Source organism: Diprion similis, chromosome 1 (assembly GCF_021155765.1).
Source record: "Diprion similis isolate iyDipSimi1 chromosome 1, iyDipSimi1.1, whole genome shotgun sequence".
NCBI classification, from domain to species: domain Eukaryota; kingdom Metazoa; phylum Arthropoda; class Insecta; order Hymenoptera; family Diprionidae; genus Diprion; species Diprion similis.
This window is the reverse complement of record NC_060105.1, coordinates 6457105-6470310: the sequence shown is the minus strand read 5'-3', so window position 1 is coordinate 6470310 and position 13206 is coordinate 6457105. Positions and strand designations below refer to the sequence as shown.

Genomic DNA, 13206 nt, shown 5'->3' with positions numbered 1-13206 from the left:
AATCCGTATTTTGGAAAGATATTCGATATCTGGCAATAACACGGTTACAAAGGAGTCCCTTTAACGTTATGTACTGCGTACGCACTTGGCTGGCAGTGATTCCTGATCGCGAAAAGGCAACTTGATAGTATTGTGATAAATGAAACTTTCTACGAACAGCATCACGGTGCCCAAGGTCAAATTAATGCGACAAGCTTCGTATAACAATACGCCTTTGTCCGGGCCTTTTGGAAATGACAGAGAAGTAACTAAATTCTGGATGCTTCTTAACGACGACCGCTTTTCACGTCTGCGTTACACAGGACGAGAAACGAACTTTCACCTTTTGCGTATAATTATCTGGATTTAAACGCCCGATAATACTCAATCATGCTGATTTCAAATGTACGTATATTTTATCGTTGGGCAATATTATAACGCGAACTTGGGTAGTTGGAATATGTGACTAAAGTGACTACCTTCAAGCAAGGACAATTGATCTTTCCAAATGCTCTATCGGTTTTAGAAAATCGCGTCGTAGGTGTAATCGAAAGGTGATTAAAGCTTTCAAGGGTTATTGGAAATCTTCAATAAGCATTTCCAATTCGGTTCAAGTTTCGTACAATCGTCGACGACTGGCTTCTAGATGTTCATTTACTTAAGTAAAGGGTTGTATTGACTTAAGATCTCGTCGTAAGCTGACCGATCCGCCTACGACAAATCACCAAGTACGAGAATGCTTTTGATCGGAATGAAAGACCTTTAAATTATTATTTCCATAGAATTTATATATCAGTGGACGGTTATTATAATTACGACTTTTATGTGACGAACGTTATCCACGGAAAATTGCTGCCCGTTTTCAGGGCATGCGGCATGCTCGTTAAGTGTGAAAATAACGATCTGAAACAAACTACATGCTACCTGAAATATAAGTCACGTATAAACGATCCTCAAACTCATCCGGGCGAAATCAATTCAGTGCGAAGTGTTGCCAAGAAATTCAAAAAACGCTTGGGTACGACTACGAGGACCAATTAGCAACGAAAGCTTTATACCCTTGACATCACTTCATGCCTTAGACGATGACTATACGTAGAATCAGAATGTGACGCGTTTGTTAATTGTCCAGAACTGTTTCGGTTCTCTATAAGTTAGCTAGAAGTAATTCGGTGAATTGTTGAACTCGCAGAAAAGAGAGTAAACGGCAAAAAATTAGGCCGATATGCAAACTTTATCGATTATTGTTTGATCGATATACGTTATAATACGAACTGAGCATTTTCCCTGCAGAGAACGTATGAGAATAACACACAAAATTGTGTTCATGCGTACCCATAAATTGAATAACCGTTTCGTCACTTGTACTCAGTCATCAACTCAAGTTAGTGAATTTTTCAGGAGATGGATATTTTTTCGTTCGCACGGAAACAGGGATAATCATAATAAATTCCTCATGTGTATTCAAGCCTTCCCCGTTTCATGTATAGCACAACACAGCTGGAGTCTCGTATAACGGTTACAATTTGAAATGATATCTGAATATTTTGCAAGGACGAAGGAAAAAGATTATGAAGAAACTCGAATCGCGATTGTCGAAGGACGATGAAACGAACCAGCACCTTTTTGAAAAAACTAAATCGGGTTCTTCCAGAATCTTCTGGTGTAAGTTTTACTTTGTAGGTTTGGAATTGGCTCTTGGAAATTCCACAGAATATTTTGCAGATTGGTTATTAAACTTTTAATTCTTCCTTCTCTCGTTTCTCCCTTCTTCGTCCATGTTTTCTTATTACGCATTTCTTACTCGTTACATCGAAGCGCAAGGAAAATAAGCTTTATCTAACGAGATTACTTCCGTGTCTCTTTGACAGGAATAAGTCTTCGTGAAAACAGAATCAAAGCTTCTTTAGCATGAGCTTGAAATTTGTAATGTTATTAAAACAAAACGTTTTCAGATAACATCTTTATTTCAAAATTTCCCGGCGAGTGTCTGAAATTAACAAAACGTTACACGATCTATATTTCGAAAACTGAACTATCTAATTAAAAGTCATTACAATTTAAAAGCTGACCAATTAATTTCCAACATTTCGTTGACGACATCCTTGCTAACTTCACCCTCCTTACTCGATTCGGAATTTACGTGGCTTGTTCACCACTTTAGTAATCAATGTCTTAAGTGCCTTAATACCACTTCAAGTTTGCGTAGATTACCTCCGACTTCGTTGAAATAATTGTTAGACACGCTGAGAAGTTGAAAATTATTCAGGCAATATATTTTACTTTTCAGTATCATCGAAGAGCTTACGTGTATCTGAAATTAGTCTTTATTTTGTCTATCCGTCCGAAAAAGCTTTAATTCCTTTGAATCTATAATCTTCATCTTCAGCCACTTTGACTAATCGTCGGACAGATATGTTCCCACGTCGAAATCTTCTTCGATTTCCGCAGTTGAGAAATTCACATCTCGATGGATCTGAATCGAGGGTAATATCGACTATTGCCAAGTCGTTGAGCTTCGACAATGACCTTGAATAATTCAGGGTCGGGACTTCAATTTGGTTTCCTTTGTTCCCCTCTCTTTTTATTGAATAAACTTTCAGAAGGCTTCCGATCGATGAGTGAAGATGCTGTATAATACGATTCACTACATGTATTTAGTTATTTCAACTTCACTAACCGCGCATCAGTTGAATAGGGTTGAATAAAATCTTTGCTGTCCAGAGCAGAGGAAATTATTAGTCCAGATGAGATATTTAGAAATGAAAATCAGGTCACAACGCGCTGACCTAGAGTGAAATAATTTTCCGTAGTGATAGTGGCGAGTTATTTGAACCAAACAGCTTTCACAGGTATATGAGACATAAACATATACTCTCAAACCTTGAAAAAAAAGTCAAAAATAAATCGGAGAAAATCAATTCTGAGATAATGAATAATCGGATGCATGTAATAAGTGTTCAATGAGTTATATTGTAGGAAAAAAAGATGGAGTTGAAAAAGAGAAGGAGAATTAAATGAAAAAAGGAATGCTCTGTTAGCTCTTAGATAGTCAGTGATCAATTGTCTTCGATCGGTAAGATCAATAAGAGAACTGCTGCAGTAAGAGAATTAACTGAAGCCTAGCTTTCTAACGAAGAATTTAATCCTCGTCGCTACTCACGTTACATGAACAAATTCTACTGGCAGGTTATTTAGAAATCGTGCAGCGATGAGTTGTAATCGATGAAATACATATCTATAGGTTTAATGTTAATGAAATTTTTATCCAGAACACGAGCGGTGACCGCAAGATGATGATTATTTATTATATATTAACTAATTACTGACCACCGCGATATGATGAGGTATTGAAGGTACTACCTCATCGGAAATGCCGTACAGAAATACGATCCGTGAACTATATCATTGAGAAAATTATTTATAGTGAACGGGAGTTGATACGGTTATATTGAATCCTTGAGCAGCGAGGATATATCCTGACACCCGCTCTCCGTGTCTGAATAACCAATGAGGATATACTATAACCAGTGAATAAAAATCGGGGAAAATATGCATCATTGCATATATAGAAGATCAAGTGACTATGCCTATGTTACCTCGATTCCGAAGGAGTTTCAAGTTCCTCGGGAAGAGTAAACAGATTGATTGACCGAAGTTGATACCCGAGGCAGCTTCTGAAACTCGTAAGCCATCGAACCGTAGGAAGCCTCTTAGAAATCTCCTGCAGTAGTTACAGAGCAAAGTTTCAGCAACTGAAAATTCCCGATAGCGGACGGTGTATAAAATTAACTATAAACTTGGAACAAGATTTGAAATGCCGATGGATACGCAGGTGCAACGGATAACAGGAAAATCGTCCGCAAGGTGTCACGCTAGGATTCGTTTTTACGCCGTTTTTTAATTTAAATTCAGGTGAACGAGAGACACTTAATCGATAGCTATACGTAGTCTCTCAGAGATACGGAATTAACTGACGAAATCATGCAGTCCCACGACGCGACGACTTAATGCAACTCAGAGCTGGGGATCAGGATTTACAAAGATACTTACATAACACGGTGCAGCAGAAAAGATAACTGACACGAGATACGAGAGAAGAAAAGATGCTGCTCATACAACGGTAAATGCTGGTCCGGGTGCTTTTTAACAAAGCTTGCATATCAGATAATATATAATTGGCAGATGAGGTCATCGGGAGAATAATTAAGGTCATCAGGGTTGCCGTTGGTCCCTCGGTAGTCGGGATCGTTGTCGTCCTGGGTACCTTGGCTGCTAGAGGCGAATCGCGAAGTAGAGAATTTACAAAGAAGGAATCAGTGACTAGTAATTTCCTAATTATTGCCTAATTTAATTTGTACTTCGAGTTCGCCCTGGGGTAAAACGGTACAACTTAAACGAGATTACACGACAGCTCTGTACTGCTAATTCCTTCCTAGCTAATATGCAAGTGTCAAGCGTAATTCATCCCGGCTGTACTTCTCGAGACAGCGATTACATACGTGACTGGAATCCTTCACCTTGTACACATTAAATTATACCTGCCATGATGCTTATCAAGATTAGGAAGATCTCGGCCATGTGCCTTGGCGTTCCGGGTGGCAAAATGAACTCCGTGAAGGTAGCCTTAATTGCTCGAACTCACGCGTGCACGGCATGCTGTACGTGAAAATGCGAGATACATGCATTGGAAAATTTCTACTGATTGTGAACTGCGAGAGGGGGAAAAACCGACTGGTGAAAGCAAGAGAGAGAGAGAGAGTGAGGAAGCCGATAAGCTTCGCAGAGATTTCGATGTAGATGTAAAGCTATCAGGAGATGGAATATTAGCACTATACACATTGGTATCTACTTGGGACGAGGCTTCAACAGATTTGTGACGTACATGTTCTCAAGACGCAATATTCGAGGGTACGAGAAAACGCGGTTTGACTACCGATATATAAAGTCCATACATAATGTATGTCCTCCAACCGAAAAGCTCTCCTCTGAAAAGCGTGATCCAGGGTTCGGAGGAACCTTTTCGAAGAGAATATTGGACAGTTGAAACGACTGAACCGATGGAGTTCAGAGATTCATCGAAGAAGATTAAGCAACCTGAATTTCAACGAAAGATTCAACGGTAAAATACAATCTACATATTCTATTTCATGATGATTTTCTCTCCTACTCTCTCTCTCTCTCGTTCACTCCCCCCATCAGGATACCAGTAACAATTTCGCACGCCGAGCAATCATGACGGAAAATACTTTTCAAGCTATTTTTATGCGTTTATAAAAAAATACGAGGATGATGGAACTGCCAAATTGCTGTGGAACCTCGAGGTAAATAAAATTCGTATGAATCGGAGTTTATTTTTTAACCCAGTTGCTGACATTTCCCAACTTTTCATATACCGCTCGCGCACACGTGGTCGAACGAGGTGTGAACATGTATATTAGACATTAGGTGTATACGAGGCGCCAACTTAGAGCCATTGAGGAAGAAAGAATGCGACGAAGGGAATCAGTTGAAAACGTAGTGAATTCATGACAGTAGAGACGTCGATTTAAGCCAATTACTCAGTTCCCAAGCCTTAGTTCCTCAGATAATATACTCGTATGACATTGTCTTGATCATAACTTATCTACACGTATAAACACAAGAGTTAAGCTGCCTACGAGAAGCAGGAATCCAAATCAAAATGAATCCATCAATCCCTTGAGCCGTACATACGAGTCGGTTCAATCTAAGCCGAATAAAAAATGGCCAGAATAAAAAGTCCTAATGACCAGAGACGCTCGTCGCTGTCGTTCAAATCATTCCAAGATATGCATACCGGAGTTAAAAGCAACAAATGACTTTTTCCCTTTTCTTTACTACGGAGACTGACGAGGTGTCTTTTAATTTTCAAAGTGCATGTTGTGCTGCTGCGGTAGGTATATCTGTGAACAGCTGCGGCATGTCGAAATGATTAAAAAAATACTTCGAGTCCATCATCACGGCCTGATTAAATAGTCCCCGAGACCGCGATGCAGACGTTTGACACGGTTTCGACTTCTGTCATGCATACTGCTGGACAATATCTGGGACGGAAGTCGATGACAGTTCCGATTGGCCTGCGGAGTGCTTCTTGAGTTCGCCTTGACGCCGAAGGCGGTGAGCAGGCTTGAAAACAAAAGTGTCGAATCAGCACCGAACACCCTCCGCGAATCAAAAACCGTTCAAACTCTTCAGGATGAAATTGGCCGAGTCCGCATTTCGCCAGATTTTAGCGTTGTGCGGATTTCCCTGCGCGTGAAAGAGCTCGCAAAGTCTGAGGGAGATAGAGAAAAAGCGATTGGAAAAGTTTGTAATCTACGTTTTTCATGAAAATTGATCAACTTCGATGAGGAATGAGGCGTCATTGTCATATCCGCAATCCGATGTGCGCGGAACACTGCAGGCTATATGTAATTGCAATCTTGTGACTGCGATAATTGCACAGTAACTATTATATACAATTAATGTATAACATATGTGAGATGTGGAGTGTAATAAACGTACCTTTGCTTTCAATTGCATTCATAATTGGAATGTATTCTGTTTCAGTTAAGCACAGACGCCAAGAACTGATGACAAATATGTTGCACAGTCTGTATAAACACGAACCAGAAAGCACACGAATGATTGATTAATCCTTGGAACGTTCGCGAGAAGATCTTGAATTGAAATCCGGATCTCGTTCGATCGTTGGTGGTTATAATACAGCAATCGCTCATAGAAAATGGCGATATAATGAACAAGAATAAATGGATACAAGATTTTTATTCATTTCGATACTCTCGGGTGCAACTCGAAATTATCTAATACGAGGCTGTTATATCCCAGATATGAAGCAATGAAGCACGTGGATAAAACACGACGGGAAAGCTGCGCGGTGCCGACCGAATGACTGGCTGGTTGCGACTGAACACCGAAAGAGACTTCCAGCCCGAGGGTAGTGCTGGTGGTGGTGGTGGTGGTGGTGAACCGATGAATAGAGCAGTTTAAAAGTGGGAGACGGTGGTGGAATTCACGATAGAGAAAATTGTGCAGGGATGAGGATGAGAGGGGAAGGGGGAATATCACCCTCCGTGCACCTTTGCCTGCCCCAGATTCTCCGGCGTGTATGAATATGAATATGGATGTGAAAGTACGTTGCATCGTGGCTTTATAATAATGCAGCAGCTCCGCCGTGAATTCTATACTCCAGGATCGCGAATTGCTGTTGGTAAATTTGGATGCTTGCATTCACCCTGCGTAATTGACGAGCCATTATGTAACCGAGGGTTCTGCTATTCGCAGATGAAAGTGAAAATCAGGAAATCCACGGAGACCTCTAAGTTTTGTCTTGAATATCCTCTTTTTCTTCCTTCCCTGAACGAAGTTATAAATTTTTCGATAAAATTTTGCTATGACAGAACGAACTTCACAACAATTTTTCTGTATACTTGAGAGGATTTATTAATTGAATAGTTCACGAATAAACAGGAAACGGGAGGTGTTGATTTGCAGTAAATATGGAATTTAGATATTGAAGGTACGTAATAAAATTGTTGTGGTATAATCATTTGCACATTTCTATAAATAGAAAAATTCGAGCGCAGTAAGTGAAATCAGAATTTGAAAAACCTCCGAGCGAGTGTATAAGACTAATTGAAATTATCAGTAGTGGTTGGAAAATTTATAGATCGCATTAAACACCATGTTTCGCAGAATTTTAAAGACCAACTGCAAATGTTTGATAAAATTCCCTGTCTTTTCTCGGTTTTCCAGGTTTTCCAGCAGAGTGGCTACCCTGTTAGAAACGCACATCTGTGGTTAGAATGATTTCTTTGCATATGCTGCGGTGTGAAAGATCAAAACTCATGGAACGTCCATAATCTCAGGCTTCTCGCCAGCCTTGAAAAATAAAGATCGTTAAAACTGTAGCTTGAGACGAGCTTCGCTGGCGCACGTGGCTTAATTGCAGCATCAAGTACAGCAGTGCTTCTTTCAAGTCGGGGTTGTTAATCCAGAAAAGGGATTCGTGCAGGGTTGAAATTTTCACAACCACACTGACGCGACTTTTAAAATCTCACAAAGCAGGGAAAGAATGAAATTCGCGTTAAGATAAATTACACGCAGGATTAATTTCTCCAATAGTAAACGATTTTCGCAGTGCGTAAATACCGCAACATTTCAAAATTTGCATTATGTTGAAACAGCTTGTGTGTTGACACATTCTAAATGTTTTTTGTCTTCTTACCATTTAAATTTTTTCTACGCCCAACGGTCTGCAGACGATATGTCAATATTGCCATTTTTCATAAACGCGTGATGTACTTCTCTCCGGTTAATTACATAATTCAATATTTCTTGTCAACTTTAATAAAGTTTAATGAATTGAATCTGAATAAAAAAATTAATTAGCCCTCCGGCAGCTATTACACGAGTTAACAGAATCTCACAGAACCTTTCTCATATATAACACCTTCATAGCGACGTAGTATGTTTTCAATTTTCGTTTCACCAAACGAAAATATGAAGAAAGGCTCAACTGCGAACCAAACAATTAATAACAAATTCCATGAAACATCATTGGGTTTAAAAATTCTGATATTATTACACTTCGTACCTGGAATTAAAATTATTAGATTGCATAATATATAATATTATACAAGATATGAAAATTTACAGGTAGCACGCTTGCTGAAATATCGACCATTATTTGTCTAATTAAAGCCGACGTAATGTCGGTAGATAAAAAAATTTTACTCAAGAATTGTTGGAAAGTCGGCAAAACGGTGACTATTCGCCTAAAACGTGTTAACGACTATCAATAAGTCAAAGAAAGAAAGCTGTAAAAACCACATGTCGACAAATGTCATCGGAAACATCACGATCGACAAATCAAAAAAAAATAATAATTGAATAGAATATAAAACTCGCCTTACAGCGAATGTAATAAGGTGAAAAAATCTGATAAGTATTAAAAAAATTACTTTTCATTTCTACGGACATTGGTTGGCACGTGGTCAACTATATTGGCTTTAAATACGCCCGGTTCATCAGTCTCCGATTAATTGACTATAATAATTGATAACGCATCGAGGGATGAACCCGACTTCGATGTAGAATCCTTGGGTTAAATGCTGTCGCCCCAAATCTAATTAGCTTTGTGCGATATGAAATGGAATAATTGAAGCGTAATTGAACACATAACGTGAACATTTTCAAAACTGCGGGGCAGCTTATACACAGCTGTGAAACTCGAACAATCACCGAAGCACATTGAAAACCGAACCATCTGAAGAACGAGCGTCAATTCACGTCGAAAACACTCGAGGGTAAACATATATCATAACCAATAAGACGTGTAATTGAAATTCGATTGAACTGTTCAAGCCCTTGACCATTTATTTCATCTGGTACCTTTATTCTATACGGCAAAGTTATTTGAACCATCCTTCTTCGTGTCTGGTCTTGTCTCCGCTTCGTACGCCTCAAGAAAACTTTCAAGCAAAGCTGTTGCTCCGTTGCTATTTGTTCTTAAGTCGTTGAAAGCTGGAGCTGACTCAAAGAGGACTGCTGTGTACAATTCGAAGGGGCTTTTCAGATCCTGTCCTTTATCCAGGATACTATTCAAAGAATCCGACCATTTCTGTTTAAGCTGCAGATAAGTAGTTTATTATACTTTTAACCACTTTAGCGGGGAAAGAAAACTATACACTGCAGTTTTGGACGTACAATGAATTTTGATAATTTTCAGATATCCTTACGCTTTGTAAAAAAATATAAATCTTAAATTTTTCAGTATTTCGTGTTAGTCTCAAGTGATTTTCGGTATTTTTTTTTTTTTTTTTTAATTAACATGTGCAGAAAAGATTCAGCACTTTTATGATATCTTCATTATCTCTCTAACCGACATAATTACGAAGGCTTATAAGGATTAATACGACAAAGCCTCGTTGCGCAACTTCATTAGCGAAAAAAGTATTACCTGTCCATCTCTGGCTTGAATTTTTAAAAGACACAAAAACAATACAGCACAAGCCTGACGTTGGGATTTGTAATTCATTTCTATACAGCGAGGACTGATTAAACCGCAACAAAAATCTCTGAATCCGTACGTATTGACTGAAAAAATTACGCTTATATTGAAGTAATGCTCGAGATGAGGTGAAGTCTTTTGAAAACATGATACAGGGTGGGTCGAAAAAAAAAAAAGAACTGGACCGATTTTAAACGTGAATAAAATCCAAACGCGTTGACCAATTTTCGAAAACGTTTTCTTCTCGAATGTAGAAGAACGATTCTTTCATTTCACGTTTGAAAATTCGGGAAATATTCGTTGTTGAGATTCACGCTCCTGCTAAACAGATTTTAAAGAAATCGCTGGTGGATTGAAATTTTCGAAAATTGGTCAACGTGTACGGATTTTATTCACGTTTTAAATCGGTTCCGTTTTTTTTTTTTTTTTGGGTCCACCCTGTACATAATACGAATGCAAACGAAATCTGTATTACTACTTTTACACCTAGTGTATATCCATTTTCATAAAGAGACCAATAATTGTAAACCGTAAATAAAATGGAAGCTAAGAAAGGATCTATCCACGCTTACATAATTTGAAAGATTGATTCTACTTCTACTTTGTATACTCATCCTGATACATGCGTACTGATACCCTAAACGATTATGTAAAATAAGGAACCGCTATTGTTAGACTTTTAACTCTCCAGTGCTTTCCTCACGCATTAAATCAGTTATAAATGCGGTCCATGAAACCTCCCTATTTATAATCAACCCCAATGAATATTACCAAAAGTGGCATAATAAGCATCTCGGCGTATAATTTTCAGTATTCATCCACTTTAGGTGGGTGGGACACGGTTGGCAAACGACAGTTTAGCACTTCGAGGAATTATTACCGCCAATCGGAATTTTCAACGGAACGTTTCGCTTAGAAACTTGTAATTTTTTTTTTGCCCGTATATATAATAAAACCATGGTAAATTTCCTTGTACCTTTTCGTCATTTTCAAATAGAACCAGACGCACTGAACATTCATGATTAAAATTGAATTCATATCTATTATATTAATATATTCTCATGAAAAAATCTAATGACTAGCCGAATCCAGGATTGGAACATCTAATAAAACTGGGTAATTTTGCGACGGTTCCAGTTTCCATTTTACCCGCATGTAACAGCAAAATAAAGCTCGCGTAAGCACACAAGCTCCTACTGTATTCGCAAGCCGTCATTTGGCCACGAAATGAGCGAGAATGAACGTAAATGAAAAAAAAAAAAAACAACAAGAAATGTAGTACTATGCCGAAAGTCAAAATGCCCTCTACGTCCCCGCGTTTTTCCCCACGTTCGCAAGACGAAATAAACCGGCAAAATTGCCGTACAAAATACTGCCTCGCCTAATTTTCTACCATGTGTGTGAAAAAAAAACTCTCAACATATATACAGTCATCAGAGAAATCCGCGACGAGGACGAATGTACTGCGTTTTAATTAATTCAGTGGAAATTCAGGCTGCACAAATTTGGCGCGTGAATCAGTTGAATGTATAATATGATAATTTGTATATTACGCTTCAAGGATACGAAGAATAAATTTCTTCCTTCAAGTTGATCTCGACAATTAAACACATCGTCAATTCACCTGTTTTCACAAGTCAGTGATCGGCACTCGATGAAAGTTCGATTCATGAAGAAATGAAGAACAACGTAGCGCATTATTTGAAACGTGCTGCAATCAGGAAATACGTAGGTAGATATGTATACGAATTTTCTATACGCGATTCAATTGACAAACGTATGAAAAGGATTCAATTAGACAGATAATCAAATTTACTAATTAGGCCGGCATTTCTCTAAACGTCGTCGACAGACGTCTTTTCATACTCGGTACAGGTATTAAAGAGGAGGGGGCGGAGGGAGGGTGTACCACCCTATAATCCCGCAGTCTGAGCTCATTACGCAAAAACATAACCAGAGAATTTGCACTTGCGAGAAAATCCGTTTCGAACGATGTATGTACGTGCTTGTGTAAACAGGCCTGAACCCTGAGTAAATAATGTTCAACAGGCACTGGAGCTTCGAATATCGATTGGACGTTTTATTTTACAAGCGAACTTTGCGAAATTTAGATTTGCCATGGTTCGCGTGTGCAGCTGCTAGCCAACACTTTCGGGGAAACGGATAACAAGCCGAAAGAAAAAGTCAGTGGAATTGATCAAAGTAAATCAGTCAATAAACGGGAAAGTCCAAGCGTGCTCTGTGCAAAACCATTAAACCTTTCAGGTCTTGTAGGTGTATAGAATTTGGTCATAAAGTCCACAAAGCGCGGTAAGTCTCGCTGTGAAGTCGTTCAAGTCGTACCTAGAAACGAGAATTCTACGAAACGACTTTGAAGCATGATTCAGATTTCTACGGCATTATAATTATAACGAACGATTCGTGACTCAGACGATTTATCAGAGAAAACCGGGATCAGAGAAAATGTGGGAATTTCCGAAGTTGCGGAATTACGAAAGCCCACAGTCTAGGGATCGAAAAATAACTAGCTGAATTGACGTGTCAATTTTCAATCAGGTTTGTAAATTAACTATATTTCACCTGAATTAATGAGAATTAACTGAATAAATGCAAACTAACTGATTTAACGAGAATTATCCGAATTACTAAAAATTAACTGAAATATCGAGACTTATCTGAGAAATAACTGAATCATAAAAAATTAAATCAAACTGATTTGAATTAGTTTGAATTCGTGCCAGAATTATCTGTTTACAAAGGAAAAAAATTAAATTTAAATAAGAAATTAAGTTGGCTTATAAAAAAAAATATATATAAGTAATATAAATAATGATCAATGTTATTTCCCTCTCGGACGTCTCAAGGAGTCTTTCGACCCTGAAACCAAGTATCCGAAAGTCCTCGGAGAGTTGAGACCTCCGATTAACCTGAGGGAAATTTGAGAGATGCATTCCGTTAGGCAGAAGCGCAGGATCAAGGCTTCGCGACATTGTCTATACAATATACCTCGTCCCTACAATTAAGCTACACCATCTCCTCCACTTTGTCTACCTGCGACTAATTGTGTCCACTTGATCCACATTCGCGTGTCAATTCGTGTGCGAGAGACCTCGTACCGTGTCATAGGTGGAGCCATGAGGTTTCGGCCGCTAACTACAGAGTGAGCAATTAAGCGATTTGGTTCCGCGTTAAAT

At 38.7% G+C, this 13206-nt stretch overlaps 1 protein-coding gene across 7 annotated transcripts in view; it reads right to left on the bottom strand.

Annotated features, from left to right (window-relative positions):
* LOC124404988 (opsin-2-like) overlaps nt 1–13206 on the bottom strand; it is a 32084-nt gene that overhangs the window by 6746 nt on the left and 12132 nt on the right. For 3 of the 7 annotated variants that reach the window (XM_046879575.1, XM_046879617.1, XM_046879624.1), the window contains exon 1: nt 6505–6659. The exons of 2 other annotated variants lie outside the window; for them this stretch is intronic. The gene's annotated coding sequence lies outside the window, so the exon portion shown is untranslated. Of the gene's footprint in view, nt 1–19; nt 284–6504; nt 6660–13206 lie in introns of those variants that run through there. 2 more of the 7 variants (XM_046879591.1, XM_046879584.1) reach the window with 2 other exon arrangements.